Below are 9,901 nucleotides of genomic sequence, written 5' to 3'. Positions count from 1 at the left end.
TCTTGGTTGTGGCACGGGGGACCTTGGGAACAGCATGTGGGATCTACTTCCCTTACCAGGGTTGGAACTCAGGCCCCTGCATTGGGAGCGCAGAGTCTTAGCCACTGCACCACCAGAAAGTCCCTGGCCCAGCTGTTTTAACTGTCTCCTTGGCTAGAGCTGGAGCTGATATCTGCAGCTGAAGCCAGGTACAGCCTCAGCTGCAAGCCCAGGAGACATCATTTGCCTAACGGGATGTTTGGGAGTGCCATCTCTTCTCCATCTGCTCACCCAGCATTGTCTAAGAAAGGTGTGAAGCTCCAGGATGCCAGAGAGCACTATTTGGAGAAATTAAGTGTAAACAAATCAGAAACATGTGGACTGGCTTTCCCTCAGAAGAAATTCACATTTTAAAGTGGAAAGAAAAATAAATGGGATAACAATCAGCTGGGCTTAGAGTACTGCAAGGCAGAGTTATAGTACATCAGCAAATCTTAACCACACGGCCCCGGGCCCCCCACCCCGACAGGTGCAGAAAGACAGCCCACCTCTGGGCTGGTGTGGTCCTGGATCTGTGTTCTCAGGAGACAGAGGCCCCAGATGTGAAAGCAGGAGGCATGGGTTCACGGCGAAGCAACACCGCTCAGCAACCCATGTGAAATTTGAGACCTGCAATACACCTGGTCCTAGTACATTTCCTCGTCTGTTCAACAAAGGAGATTTATGATGGTACGATCTTTCTTACCTGATGAAGTTTTTTATGATATCATGGTTACAGTTCAGTTCAGTTTCGTTGCTCAGTCGTGTCCTACTCTTTGCCACCCCATGGACTGCAGCACGCCAATTCCCTGTCCATCTCCAAATCCTGGAACTTGCTCAAACTCATGTCCATTGCGTCGGTGATGCCATCCAACCATCTCATCCCCTTCTCCTCCTGCCTTCAGTCTTTCCCAGCATCAGGGTCTACTCCAGTGAGTCAGTTGTTTGAATCAGGTGGCCAAAGTATCGGAGTTTCAGCTTCAGCATCAGTCCTTCCAACTGATTTCCTTTAGGATTGACTGGTTTGATCTTCTTGCAGTCCCAGGGACTCTCAAGAGACTTCTCCAACACTACAGTTCAAAAACATCAATTTTTCAGCGCTCAGCTTTCTTTATAGTCCAATTCTCACATCCATACACGACTACTGGAAAAACCATACCTTTGACTAGACAGATCTTTGTCAGCAAAGGTTACAGTTTGCTGTAAATTATTAAGTCATTATTATTTAGCTGCATGATAAAGACTTTGGAGAGATAATGAGTAATGATAATGACCAAATTTGGTCAAATGCACTGACGATTTGAGACTTCTCTGATGGTTCATTGGTTAAGACACCGATCACACCTCCATTTCAGAGAGCATGGATTCAATTCCTGGTCAGGGAAGCAGCATGGCCAAAAAATAAGAAAAAAAATGTGCTGACAATTTGTAAAATGGCTATAAGATTTTTCCTTCATGGATAATTTAGACAGACACTAATTTCAATAACTATTTTTATTAGATGACCCTTCATCATACTGGCTTCCTAGGTGACATACTCTGTCAGTAATAACAGGAACCCAATCCTGGGGGCCATGTATGAGTGTATTTGGTGGGTGGGAATATGTGTGTAGTATTGGGAGTAGTAATGAGCTAAAAGACCTTAATGCTGGAAGGAAGATAAAAAACCATTAGGTCCAATGTTCTCATTTTCCAGGTCAGAAAAATGAAGCCCAGAGAGACAAAGTAATTTGCCTGAGGTCATACAGCAAATGGCTGAAGTAGGGTTCAGACTCAGCTTTTCACTCTTTTCACACACTTGTTATTGTTTAGTTGCTAAGTTGCAACTGACTCTTTTGCGACCCCATGGACTATAGCCTGCCAGACTCCTCTGACCCTGGGATTTCCCAGGCAAGAATACTGGAGTGGGTTGTCACTTCCTTCTCCAGGGGATCTTCCCAACCCAGGGATCAAACCTTCATCTCCTGCATTGGCAGGCGGATTCTTTACCACTGAGCCACGAGGGAAGCCCTACACACTTGTTAGCAGTTTCCCAAACCACAAGTCACAACCCATTAGTGAGTTGTAGAATCAGTTAGAGATGTAATCAGCACTGAAAAAGAAAATGGGTTCTACACACGTCCTCCTACCTGCTTCCTCCTCTCTTCCTTGCCATCCTATGTGTGGTTGAATTTGCTCCTCACCATGTCTTCTCACAAGACGTTCAGGATCAAGTGATTCCTGTCCAAGAAATAAAAGCAAAGTCGTCGCTTTCCCCAATGAATTGGAATCAAAACTGGTAACAGAATCAGGTACAACTCCAAGGGAAGACATTGGAGAAGAACCAAGCTGGGTCTCCAAGGAGCCTTGCACATGAGGTGGCATGCATATTTATGCTTGTGTCAAGGTCACTTGGGGCTTCCCAGGTGGCACTAGGGGTAAAGAATCTGCCTGCCTATGCAGGAGAGGTAAGAGATGTGGGTTTGATCCTGGGGTTGGGAAGATCCCCTGGAGGAGGACATGGGAACCCACTCCAGTATTCTTGCCTGGGAAATCCCATGGACAGAGGAGCCTGGCGGGCTACAGTCCACAGGGCTGCAAAGAATCGGACACGACTGAGTGTCTGAGCACACACGAGGTCACTTAGATCTTACCATATTACTCTGAGAACATCACTACTTTCTGAACAGCTGGACATGTTTTATTGGGAAAATGAGTTTTCTCTTTGTGTTAGTGTTTCTGCACTAGCACTTTGGCTTAGTAATAAATACGTGAGATCTTCTGTTGGGAAAAAAAATAGAAGAGAATCAAATAGGAAAGATCAGAGTGCATAACCAGTAGGAAGAGTAAGTACATATTGCCTTGAGAAACTTTTGATGCACTTATATATTTTTACTGTCTGAGCCTCCAGGGAAGCCCAATGCACTTATATATTTTTATAAATGTATGTTACCTGGAACATACATAAGATATATTTCTTGCTGTGGGTTATGGCTTTTGTTTATCTATTTTATTTATTTTTTGCCTTGCCATGCAGCATGTGGGATCTTAGTTCTCCAACCAGGGATTGAATCCACACCCACTGCAATGGAAGCATGGAGTCTTAACCACTAGACTGTCAGGGAAGTCCGGGTTATGGTTTTCAAAAGTCTAAAAAACTGATACGCTAAAGGGACATGGTTCTGCCCTCAGGTTCTTATAGTTTAGTAATTCAAAGAAAGAATAAATGAATATGAACTAATTCCTATCTACATTTCACACGCGCACACACACACGTTTTACTTGCTGTTTAACTATGTGCTAATGATGACGCCTACATCCCTCTAACAAACATTTTGCTTACTAGCTAATTATCGATCCTTAAAACATCTTAAGATATTTCACTCGTGTTTTACATACTACACACTTATCTTTCATAACAGGATTGAACAGTCTCAAAGCAAATTGACATTAGAGCCTTCTCTTGGCCCACATTGTTGTAAACCCCAATCTATCCCCTGTTGCCCCAAATCTCCTCCTCCTTCAGTCCTTCCATCTCAGAAATGACATTTCCTGTCAACCTTGACAACATGTTCTCCTTACCCTTCTCATAGCCAATTGGTCATCAAGACTGACCCCATTCTGCTACTCCTAAGACACACTTCTGTGGGCTTTTGTGCTAAGTCGACTCAGTTGTGTCTGATTCTGTGCAACCCCATGGACTGCAGCCCGCCCGACTCCTCTCTCCATGAGGATTCTCCGTGAAGGAATAGTGGAATGGGCTGTCATGCCCTCCTCCAGGGAAGGCACACTTCCAGCCCCATCCAAATCGTCACCAGCCTTCTAAGACAATTGCAATTTGCTCCATCCTGGGCACTTCAACCCTGTTCCATACAACACCCCAGAATGAAATTTCTGAGAAATCAGCTGAATCATGTAACTCCCCTGCTTAAACTGGCTTCTCCTTAAGTTAGGATCAAGCTCCAGTTCTGAACGTGATATACAAGGGTGTGCATGGCAGGGTTGTTCTACTTCTCCAGCCTCATCTTGGCACCCTCTTGCCTTCACAAGGCTCCCTTATGTGATCTTATGTTTCTTCCTTAGGTCCTGGGTGCTTTCAATTTTACCTGGAGTGCCCCCCGCCCCGCCCTTGCTCAAGACTCTGTCTCCCTCATACATACACCAATCTTTGATTCTTTTTTAAAAAATTAAAAATAAAATTATTTATTTGGCTGTACAAGGTCTTAGTTGGAGCATGCAAGATCTTTTTTAGTTGCAGCATACAAGATCTTTAGTTCTCTGACCAGGGATCAAAAACAGGCCTCCTGCATTGGGAGAGTGGAGTCGTAGGCATTGGACCACCAGGGAAGTCCCTTGATATAGTCTAGCTTTTATCCCTTTATGTGGATTTTGTGGTCAGGGTCTGACTTTGAGTGTTGATTCTTCCATATACTAAGGGTGACCATTAGCAAGTGATGTTATTGTTGACTCTCAGCATTTCTCATTTATGAAATGAGAGAGATAAGTATCTCACAAGTTGCTGTGAGAATCCCGCAAGATTAGATCCAGGAAAGCCCCTGATGGAGCAGATGCTCAGGAAACACTTATGTCCGCTCACTGCTCGCCTGTCCCACACCTTCCCCTGCTCTCCTCCATCTCAGCTGTCCCACCTCCTTCTCCACTTGTCTAGGTCCCTCAAGGTCTCCCTTACACGTCTTCAGGGAGCCCCCTTCAATGGCCCTACCCGTGGTGGAGGCTGCTCCTTTCCAGTCCTTGAAATGTATGATGCTGACTGTTTTTCTGTTTTAAAATCTTTAATGCATCTGTCCTGTTTCTCCAACTGGACTCTAAGCCCTTTGGCCACAAAGTTCCCACCTCAGGTTTCTTGTGCACCTCACAGGGCCTGGCTCAGTCTCCTGCATAGCGTGGCTCAACTCAAATACAGGTAACACCTGTGAGTACCCACAGGCTACCAGGCACTGTGAGTGACTTTCATGCTCATTATTGCCTAACTTAATATTTTAAAAAATTAATTTTGTTGAAGTATAGTTGATTTACAATGGTGTGTTAATTTCTGCTTACAGCACAGTGCTTCAGCTATATGTATATACACATTCTTTTTCATAATCTTTTCCATTATGGTCTATCTCAGGATATTGAATAGAGTTCCTACACAGTTGTTGCTGTTGTTCAGTAGCTAAGTCATGTCCGACTCTTTGCAACCCCATAAACTGCAGCACGCCAGGCTTCCTCCTTATATAAACCTTGTTGTTTATATAATAGTTTGCATCTGCTTATTCCAGACTCCCAGTCCACCCCTCCCTCACCTCCTCTGCTCACTTTGGCAACCACAAGACTGCTTTCTATGTCTGAGTCTGTTTCTGTTTCAGTTCATTTGTGTCCTATTTTAGATTCCACATGAGTGATATCATATGCTATTTATCTTTCTCTTTCTGACTTACTTCAGTTAGTATGATAATCTTTAGGTCCATTTATGTTGTTGCAAATGGCACTATCTCATCCTTTTTATGACTGAGTAGTATTCCATTGTATTATGTATGTACCACATCTTCTTTATCCCTTCATCTGTTGATGGACATTTAGGCTGTTTCCATGCCTTGGCTTTTGTGAATAGTGCTGTTATGAACATAGGGGTGCAAGTAATTTTTTGAGTTATAATTTTGTCTGGATATGTGCACAGGAGTGGGACTGCTGGATCATAGAGAACTCTATTTTTTGTTAGCTTCATTTTTCATGAGAATCCTACCAGTCAAGTCATGATGCCTGTTGTGAGAACAGAGGCTCAGAAGGCTTAATAATCTGCTTAAGGGCACCCAGTTAGCAAACAGCAGTCTTTTTACTCTCTGGTTGATAGCACGGCAGAGTAGATGAGGAACAAATACTTGTTAGCGCTCTTTCTACTGCATCGTGTTGCCTTTCTCAGAAATATTTATTCCCAGTGAGGATGATTATCATCATGTTCTCAGTTCCCATCCCACCCCCAGGAACTTAGCTTAAAATCCCTCATCCTTGATCCTCTCCTCTGAAGTCCTTCCAGTGTTCTGTACTCCTAATTCCCACTCGGTTTTCTATTAGTGCTACATCTCTTTGCTGAATTCTTACAGACCCTGCCACAACATGTCCCTGGGTCTCCCCACAAGTCCTCCTCTTCTCCACATTTTCCTCCCACTAAAGCTTCTCTTCTTCAAGGTCCCCCCAACCTCCATCCCCTCTCCAGTCTGGCTCTAACTCAGGTTGCTGGGATTAAATACAGCCCCACCTGAAAATGCCCTCTAGAGTACTTATGCCCGGAAGGTTCTGGAATCATTACTATTCATTAGTTGAGCAGCTTGGGCAAGTCACATTCCCTCTCCAAGCCTCAGGCTCTTCACATAAAAAAGTGGTAAGACTAGCTAGCATTTATAAAGCACCTACATAAAGTACATGGGCTTCCTTGGTGGCTCAATGGTAAAGAATCTGCCTGCCAATGCAGGAGACACAGGCTCGATTCCTGGGTGGGGAAGATTTCCCTGGAGGAAGAAATGGCAACCCACTCCAGTATTCTTGCCTGAAAATCTCATGGATAGAGGAGACTGGTGGGCTAGAGTCCATGGGGTCACAAAAGAGTTGAACACAACTTAGCGACTATAAACAACAACTGAAAGTTTATAAGCAATCAATAACAGCAGATGCCTAGCTAGCACTTACTGTGTGCCGGGCATGGTACCAAATGAAACACCTATCCACTTGTCACAATAACCATCCGAAAATATTATTTTAACACTATTTCACAGATGGAAAATCAGGAGGTTTTCAAAGTTAGTAATTTATCCTAGATCATCCCAGTTGGGGGATGGTGGAGCCGGGCTTACAACTCAGGCAGTTCTAGCTCCAGAGTCCTTTGTCTTGACCACTGCCCTAAACTGCCTCTATTTTCTCATAAAACCAATAGGGCTAATTAAATATAATCCCTTAGCATGTTTATAGCACTTTTCCAATTCTAAACCACTGCTCACATTCCGTAACTATTTGATCTTCACAATAACCCTAGGGGTAGACATTATTAGCCCAATTTATGGGGCAAGAGCTAAGACTTCTTAAAAAGGTCAGGTGTCCCAGGGCACACAGCCAGCGAGGGCAGCTTCAGGACTTGAACCCAGTACTGCTCATTCCCGGTGCCCCTCCTATTATACGTCAGATGCCAAAGGGCATAGCCTGTCCTTTCTCACCTCTGGCAGCTTCAATATCTATTCTTCTTTGTGTTTCTCTAAAGAGATCCCAGTGTTCCCTCAGAATTCCCTGCGGGTCATCCCCACACCCACTTTGCATTGCTTGCAAACAACAGCAGGCGGCGCTGTAGACCAACTCACAGGGACGGTGCCGCCCCGGGAGACCCTGTTGAAGGAAACAGCCGCAAGCCTCCCTCTCTTCTTTTTAATTTGTTTATATTAAAAATGTTTTCGTAAGTACTACTTGCACATAGTATAAAATTTTAAAGGTACAGATGAGTATGTGTACGATGTACCTGCTCCCCAGCTACCCAGACAACCATGCTGGAGGCAAACCCAGGAAGTTTTCTCCTGTTCCCTTCTCAAAGTATTCTATTTTTATATAACCAAATATGTATTTTTCTTCCCACACAAATGAGAGCATACAAACATTCACACATTGTTTTTTATTGTTCACACAAATGTTACCCTGCTACATCTGCTATTCATCCTCTAGTTTTTTGCAGTAATTTATCTTGCAAATCAGTCCATATCATCATTCACAGTACTTAATTGGATGGGTAAGCCATCATCAGTTTTGTCAGCTCCTTGTTATTTTTTATCTTATGCAATTAGAAGCAACTGTTCCCAGATCACTTTGCACACTTTGTATGTCTGCAGGATAAATCTCCAGAAGTGAAATTGCCTGCTTGCAAATTACACACATTTGTGATGTTGATCTATATTGTTAGCTCACCTTGCACAGAAACTACCCATTTATGGCTGCATGGGCAGGCCATGCAAAGGTCTGTTGCCTACACTCTTACTAACACAGGATTTTCTCAAGCTTTCTGATCTTTGCCTGTCCCATAGGTGAAAGATGGTTTCTCACTGCAATTTAATTGCATTTCTCTGAAAATGAGTGCCTTCTGACTTCTGAGATTCATTCATGCAATCCATAAAAAATTAGCGGGTGCCTCCTGTGTGCTAGGCCTGGAGTTGGAGCATCCTCCTCCAGCTCTCCCTGGTCCAACTTCCACTGTTTTCTCCTGCCTGCCCTGCACTGGCCTGCCCTACCATATCCTCCAAGAAGCTATTTTCCTTGCTTGGCCATCCTCACCAGGTCAAGCAGGGGCGACCTCGCTTGACCTCTTCTTTAGAGGCTTAGGAGTGAGGAGAATGTAGTTTCTCTGTTTCTCGAGACTAATTCCTGTAACCCAATTAAGCAAAGCTGAGAGGTGGGGGACATGTGTCTTGAGGTCAGAGTTAACCCTGAGTCCTTGGGCTTCTCAGACCCACCCAGTCTAGTGGGTTCGTCAATGCCTAACACTTTGGGGTGTTAGAAAGGAAGACAGGGAGCAGGCACCTGGACACTTGTCTGGGTTCGTTCAGCAGATGTTATTTGCTTCATGACTCAGACTAGGTGCCCCCTAAATGTAAAATATGTTTAGGAGCAGGACTATTTAGTTCCTTATTTTTATAATTTTATTTATTTATTTTTGGCTATACTGGGTCTTTATTGCTGCGCATGGGCTTCCTCTTGTTGTGGCAAGTGGGGCTACTGTCTAAGTTGTGTGCAGGCTTCTCACCGTGGTGGCTTCTCTTGTTGCAGAGCTTGGGCTCTAGGGCCCGTGGGCTTCAGTAGTTTCGGCACATGGGCTTAGTCGTGGGGGCTCCCGGGGTCCAGAGCACAGGCTCAGTGGTTGTGTCTCACAGGCTTAGTTGCTCCACGGCATGTGGGATCTTCTTGGACCAGGGACGGAACCCGTGTCTCCTGTACTGGCAGGCGAATTCTTTACCATTGAGTCACCAGGGAAGCCCAGGAATAGGACTATTTAGACTAAAGTGGGAAGATAAGACATTAGGATCACTGTTCTCATCTTGGAGAGAAACCTCTGAGCTGTTTCCCACATCCTCCTTCTGTTGGGGTCCCAGCACACTCGACCTCATTGCAGGGTAACTGCTCCTCTGTCGGCTTTCTCCACAAGGCTAGGAATCAGCTAGAGTCTGTGTCTTTGTTCATCTTTGTATCTCTCATTAGAATAAAGGCAGAATCATCACATAGGCATTTAAAACGAATATCTTCCAGCCTTCCAGTTCCCAAGAACAGCAACCTCACAAAAACCTGAATCATTCTCTAGTAACTTAACGAGAGAGACCTCCAGAGACGTTTAGCTGCCAGAGTTTTCCTCCCAAACCATTCTCTAAGCCAGTCACTTGTAGGGGTTCCCTATGGCCTACTAAATGAAATGCAAATTCCTTAGCTTGGAATTTAAGGGCCTCTGTTTTGATACGGCTCCAGTCTACCTTTCCAGTCCTTTTTTCCACTACCTCATGCTCCAATCAAGCAGAATTACTCAATGTTTCTCAAGTGTGCCCACATTCCACTGCATTGCCTGTGCCCTTGGCAGTCCTCCTCTGCCTAGAACACTTTCCTCTTTGTTTTCCTTCCATCACTGATGCCCTCTTCTCTCTCTCTGCGCACTCCACCCTTTGTTTAAAAAAGTATAAGTCATCATTATCAAAATTCCAATGGCATTTTTTACAGAACTAGAACAAATAATTCTCAGATTTGTATGGAACCACAAAGGATCCCAAATGGCCATGGTAATCTTGAGAAAGAAGAAGAAAGCTGGAGGTATCACACTCCCTGATTTCAAACTATACTACAAAGCTATAGTCATCAAAATGGTATAGTACTGGCATTAAAAACAGAC

Source organism: Cervus elaphus, chromosome 5 (assembly GCF_910594005.1).
Source record: "Cervus elaphus chromosome 5, mCerEla1.1, whole genome shotgun sequence".
Taxonomy (NCBI): domain Eukaryota; kingdom Metazoa; phylum Chordata; class Mammalia; order Artiodactyla; family Cervidae; genus Cervus; species Cervus elaphus.
This window is presented reverse-complemented; position numbering follows the sequence as displayed.